The 7,091-nt window shown below is 40.7% G+C and overlaps 1 pseudogene; it reads left to right on the top strand.

The window, feature by feature from the left end:
* Positions 1–390: 390 nt before the first annotated feature.
* LOC141273004 (uncharacterized) overlaps positions 391–7,091 on the top strand; it is a 74,560-nt pseudogene continuing 67,859 nt past the window's right edge.

Raw genomic sequence — 7,091 nt, 5'->3', positions numbered from 1 at the left:
TAGTTCTTATTTTTGTGTGGTTCACAGTGCAGTACAACTGATAAGGCGGCTGTATTCTTCGGGTTGGTGTGATTACAGCGATATCAGATTTATATAGTTTTTTTTTATGCTTTGCTGCTTTTACAGACAAAAACAATATTTAACAAAAAGTAATGTTTTTGCATCGTCATATTCTGAGAGCAGTACCTTTTTTACTTTTTTTGCTGACCGAGCCATATTTTTAAGGGGTTAAACACACGGCGCGCGCACACACACACCGAGAGCACGCACACGGGCACGTACACGCGCACGCAGAAGCCTGCACAGAGCAGCAGCCAGCATCTCACTGCTGAGCTCCGCCCCTAATGTCACATGACCTCGCCACAGCTCCTGCCCTCATTTATTTGTTGTTGTTGTTACTGATCACGTGATGGTGACATCACCACAGGTCCTGCAGGCACAAGTATTGATCAGGTACATCTCAGGCGCTGTTCCGGGTATGTATGACTTGTAGTCCCCGGTGTTATGTGTATTGTACAGGACGCTATATAAATATATGATCCCAGAAATCTTCACAAATACTTGTGGTTACCATGGAGCTAGGAAACAACAATAAAATCTCTCACCCAAAACCACAGCAAAGTTAATGAGAGCTTTAGCCTTCTCCCAGAGCAGTGTTGGTAGCTATAGATCCAGCACTGTCCCTTATATTTGAAGGGTTTGTCCAGTTTGGCCCACAGGTTCTAATATGAGCCTTACCCTATGGATGACATGAAAACATTTGTGACTGTAACATCCGCAGGTCAGAATGTGACACCATAAGAAATCATTAGATGTGTTGCTTCACACACATGGATCCGACCCCTGGTGAAGCCACCGAGGGTCAAGTGCGTCCACTGGGTCCTGTCGTTAACCCTTCAATAACTGCAGATAGAACTAAAATGTCCGCTAAATACTTTGCACAATTTTTTCTGCTCTTTATGTCACATAGTAAGTCACATATGAATGCAAAATCAAGAAATGGAAGACACAATAATAATCTGCACCCCAAGTGGTAAAAGTCCGATAGTTCATAGTGTTATTACATCAGGTTCACATGGAGGCGCTACTGGCAGCCAGATCGGTGTGAGTCCACCCCAGCGTTTTTAGGGTCATGCTCCTTCCTAAGCCATGTGGATTTGGTCATATATTACTGTGATATAGCAGACTTTTATCCCTTGGGGTGAAGATTATTATTAGTTTTTCCATTTCTTGATTTTTGCATCCATATGTGATTTTCTATGTGGCATAAAGAGAAGATAAAATTGTGCAGAGCATTTATATGGTGCGGACATTGTTTTCTGTTAGATGTGATTGTGTAATGTGACTCCGTGATCTCAATGTCACGGTGTAGCCCTCACCTAAAACTCCCTGCAGTATGTGTGTAATGCACAAATCAGCTGGGGCTCCAGAAGAGCCGCTCTGTGCTGTCTGTGACTAAACAGCCTTCAGCCAACTCTGCTCTATTAGATCCAAATCGCCCCCATACTACTGTACAGCTAGGAGTCTCTACATATTAGATTCACCTGTTAGAGGTAGAAGCTCTGTCATATAATGCAGTGCGGTATACTCTTTAGGCCATGGCCCCACTATCAGTATTTGATCAGTATTTGGTCGGTATTTTTTCTCAGGAGTGGGAGCCAAAACCAGGAGTGGCTGATAAATGCAGAATTGTGACTTGTTTCTATTATACCTTTTCTCTGATTGTTCCTCTACTGAGAAATAATACTGACCAAATACTGATAGTGGGGCCGTGGCCTTATTCTGAGATTTTAGAGACATCTTTACTTAGCTATAAGCAGATGGTCAACTTCTCTGTAGCGCCACCACAAATGAATGATGTGTAGTTCAGGAACGGATAAGTAGTTCTCCATGTACTCCTTAACTACTTGTGTCGTATATTGCTGCCGCAGACTGCTTGTGGGGTGTATCACACTGAACAAGCTCCATATCAAGCAGATGCCCGTTGTGTTGCACAGCCTTCATCTGCCTGTAACAACAGAACCAGAGCCTTTTTCTATTGTTTAACCAATTATTGTCAGTAAGATTTTATTAAAGCATATCAGTCAAAATACAAACTAGAAAGCCCAAGTAATACCAGTAGGGAATGTCTCCAGCTCAATAATATTCAGGTATAAAACATTAATATAGGTCTGGCATAAATATTAACATACACCTGCATTAAAGGGAACCTGTCACAAGATTTTGAGTATTTAAACAAATGCCAACACTTTTATCTATTCTTTTAGTACAATTCACAAGCGTGTATATCATCTACTGAGCCCCCTGGATATCCCCAAAAACACCATTAGAATTTCTTGTGCACTGTATGTAAATTACTATGGTCCGGTCCAATCGGCGTCATCACTTCAGTGTCTGTGTCTCCTCTCTTTTCTTAAACCCCATCCTTCGACTTTGATTGATGAGGATGACCTGTCCTGCATCATCCACATAGTGCAATGAAATCTCTCCCCTGCTTATTTTTCATATTCTATAGCATTAAAAAATATATATATTTTTTTCGTTATAAAAACATTAACACTTAACATTTTTTTAATTGTTGAAGGAAGAAAAAAAAAATTGATGACACATTCCCTTTAGTAGCACTTTTTTAATCTGTAAATATGAATTAAAAAAAGCAATTTCTGGTGATATCTGCATGTGATGTTTGAGTTTCACAATCGTTTAAAAAGAGGGAATATGTCATTCCAGAGAGATTGGATCCCTGGACTACTCCACCAAATGTACAACATTGTACCAGGAGTCGAGGAGCACGACCAACAAACATCTGTAACAGAAGGAGCCATTCTATAGAGTTAGAAGAGATGACATTTTTGGTGGCACTCAGGTGGTGGAGTAAAAGGTGACTGGGTGATGAACCAACTTCACCCAAGGGGTAGGGGAGAACCCGTTTAGGGAATGAGCGGGTTAACAAAAGATAGATTAAGCAGTGGAGTGTCGGTTCGCTGTTTGGTATAGAAGTACAATATCCAGCAAATTGTTACCCTTATTAGAAGTACACAATTCACAGATCACAAACTGGTTTTCGGCTCAAGACAGGAGCCTTTGTCATCTATTTTTCTAAGATTGCTAATCCCTGTTGATAAAAGGAGGTATTCTTATATGCACTTTGCAATTTTACCATGCCTGTTTGTTAGGCATTCCTAACATGTATTAAAGCTGTCAAACAGTCGCAAATCATGCACACACAGTGACTCTAACATAACATTCGAGCATGCTGCAAATACTCGGCAAGCACCCGAGCATGCTTGCCGAAAGGGTTAACAGAACACGCTCGCTCATCACTAGATCTAAGACAGAAACAAAATGAACATATACCCTGCTGTAAGTAAATAAGTAAAGCAGTAGTGCATATAAATAACATTGGGTACTTAGTAAACACAATTTTTGATTTAAAAAAAGGTGTAGAAGCCATCCCACCAGCTTCAAAGTGGTACCCAAATTTGGGATGGTGTTAACCTATAGTATTAAAACCTTACTATGCATCATAGTGCCGTCCTGTGTGAATAAGCGCTGAGCATGACCGGGTCCAAAATATGGTCACACAGCAAATGGGTAGCTATATAAACGTAATGTCAAGCTCAAAGGAAGTGAGGCCACACCCTTACCTGCACTAAACCTAAAACCTATGTCTGCCCTTTTCGCTATAGGAAACGGGACCATAAAGGGGTACCTGTTGTCCGCATATCTGTACATCTTAGCCCTGGAGTCGTTGGCCAATGCTCTCGGACAAAATTCATATATCGAGGGTCTTTGTATTGACCAAATTGAACATCAACTGTCAATCTTTGCTGATGATTTTTTGATATGTTTCCTCTCCCAAAATCAGCTACCATCTGTCTAAAGAAGTTTTGTAGATTGAGCAATAAGTAACATTACAATCCTGCATACCCAAAGTTCAGGGCCTTATTTAAAAGGAGGTGCAGGTCAACACAATTCTCTGTGTACCTTTTGGCTTATATCTACAATTCCACAAAAATATGGGTGGAGATGGAACACAAATTATCCTGCCTCCAGGCTCAATGACTGTTCTGGTTATACTTGGATTCAAACTTGGGGTCAATAAACATATCCCCTACTTTTTTTTTAACATACTTAAACCGTGGAGAAGGTTCTCAAAGCACCTTCACTTGTTCACATGTTAAGTCCTCTCACCCCTTTGGTGGGTAATCTTTATTTCCCTACTGCCTATACATAAGTCTACTCTTATTTCTCTACCCAAGGATCCTATTCCTCAGATACGTGATGTACTTGATTCCTCTAAAAAACTTCTTGACGCACTCATGGGGTCCAGGAGAGTAAACCATGTACTTGGGTGAGATATCTCTAAATTCAGAATTATTTTAGAGGGTTGTCCACTACTTGACTATAACCTATTCTTAAATACTGTATTCCCCAATGCAAGATAAAAAAAATAGATACAGGAACTCCGTTTCAGGGATTTCGACTCTGGTCTCCTGGAACTAGTGTGACATTGGCTACAGCGCTTACGGTGGATAACAATCAGCTCGGACATCCGTGCGAAGTGTGGGAACTGCAGCCCGTTAACAGCCGCTGATTGGCTTTAGCTCTCATGTGGCACAACAATGTCATGCGAGGGCTGGGAGACCCAGTGCTGACATCGGTGGAAGTGTGCCATTGTGATAGGTAGGTACCTGTTTATTTTATACTGGAGAGTAGAGCATTTAAGAAGGTGTTGTCCAGGTAGTGGACAACACCTTTAATTCCCTGGTGCTTACTTCCAATTTCCAATCTGCACCCACGTCTTTTCAGAGGTTTTGCTTCTCTTCAGAGGCCCCTATTCCATTTCTTTGATATATAACATTAAGAAGTGAAATCATGACGTGGATTTTACATGTAAAGGTTTTTTTTGCCGGCGCTGTAATGTCAGGACAAAACCCCTAACTTTATGAGGCGTTTTCAGAAGGCACTGGGTCATGATATACCAGATAAGCTATGGGCCAAATCATTTATATTGACACATAAATTGTCATGTAAACCCCAAGAACTAAGTTATATGATAATGACACAATGGGATAGAACACCTGTTTAACTTCATAGAAGGTATCCCTCTGCTCCAGATGCATGTTTGTGGTGCTCCTTCACTCCCTGTATGATTCTTAACATCTGGCAGAGATGCCAAGGAGTCAAATCTCTTTGGAATGATGTTTTCACCCTCTACAACAGTTTATATAATTTATCGAACCAGATGTAACGAGAAATAGCTGGGCTGGACACAGATCTCCCTGAGAATCTGCTTCAAGAGCTTATTTTAAATGAAAAAGGGCGATACCAGTTTGATACATGTGACAATTGACAGTCTGCTCTCCTGATGTAATGTCTTACTCTGGTAACTACCCATTTCATTTAAAATAAGCTCTGGATGCAGATTCTCAAGGAGATCAGTGTCCCGCCCATAGATCTTTACAGATAATTTACATATGAGAACACATGGATTTCTCTGGAATAAGACATCAGATCGCAGATATCAACGTATAATTTCATTCAACTTACTGTGACCTACACAAACATAGACAGCTTAGGAGAGTTGATCCTACTGACCCATTCTCTTCAAATCTGCTACCTGATTAATCCACCTCTGCCCTCATTACTTCTCCACCTCTGCTCTGTAAATCACATCATTGGCTTCCAATTTTCCAACTGATAATGTTTATACTACTAACACTGACCTACAAGGCTGTCTATAAACGGTCTCCTCCATACATCTTCAAACTAGTCTCCCAATAACTTCCCACATGTAATCTCCAGTGCTTAGAAGACCTCCTTCTCTCCTCCACTCTTGTACATTCCTCACTCAGTCGCCCCCAAGACTTCTCCCGTGCATCCCCCCTCCTCTGGAATTTTGTGCCCCAACACGATTGATCGTCTCCAACATTTGAAACCTTCAGACAGAATTTGAAAGCCCATCTCTTCAAGAAAGCTTGACTCTGCTGTCACCTCAACACCACCACAAGACCTTCTGCAACCCCCCACCCTATTGTCTTCTTCCCCATTACCTTGTAGACTGTTAAGCCCACAAGGACAGAGCCTTCTTCCCTCTGTACAAGTCTATCACTGTTAATTTCTTTATTGTAATTTATATGTGTATTTTGTATGTAAACTTTTTTCACATGCACAGCACCATGGGGTCAGTGGTGCTCTAAAAATAAATAACACTAATAAATACTTCTATGGATGCTATTATACATGCTATTTTGGCATTAGTGTTGTTTTAATCTACTTTGCCTGATATGCTTCAATTAAAACTTAGTGATCAATAAAGGGGTTACTAAGAAAACGTGTTTGGAAAGCCAGTGCTTTAAAATGGTTGCCCCAAGATGTAAATTGTCACCTTTCTACAGGATAAGGGAAAACTTTCTAATTGCTGGGGTGTTGTAGTACTTGGTCAAGTATTCCCACTAGCGCCTATGAAACTTCTGGAGATAGCATGGTGGATAGATAATGGAAAGGCGGTGTTGAGGGTCCCAGAAATCCTTTTAGAGATGCTTGGCATTATGTTTTGTGGGTTCAAAATTCAATGCTGAATATTTTTTTATTTATATATAAGTGCATCTTTAAGTGCCCTACATAAGCAGTCACCACTAGGGGGCTCGTATTCATTAATGCTTTATTGCTTTCAATGTATGCAGGTAGCTCTTAAACTCCCTTTATTGTGCATGTTATGGCTTTAATCTATGATGGATATTTTGGAGCTTTGCATCAGAAAATTGGAGCCTCAACAGCTTAAACTACTTACTAATATAGGACATAATAATTCTTCCTATGTCGGATTCCCATGTATGGAATGGTATTTAAACAAGGTCACCAGCCCCAATGATTAAATCGATGGGTTACACTTACCATGGCAGCTGGGGGTCTGCTGAAGGCCATTTGTATCTGCCAGCTTGGTCCTCCTGTGAAGCTCCGCCACATGCTAAGCTCCATAGGAGAACCGTGATAGTACTATATACTGCAACACTGTTAAAGTATTATACAGTATAGTATCGAGTGTGAGTGATCGAGTTCAAGTTCAAGTCCCTTAAAAAAAAATA

The sequence above is a fragment of the Phyllobates terribilis genome, unplaced genomic scaffold (genome assembly GCF_046119375.1).
Source record: "Phyllobates terribilis strain yellow unplaced genomic scaffold, ASM4611937v1 Scaffold_5__5_contigs__length_657084704, whole genome shotgun sequence".
Lineage (NCBI taxonomy): Eukaryota > Metazoa > Chordata > Amphibia > Anura > Dendrobatidae > Phyllobates > Phyllobates terribilis.
This window is presented reverse-complemented; position numbering and strand designations above follow the sequence as displayed.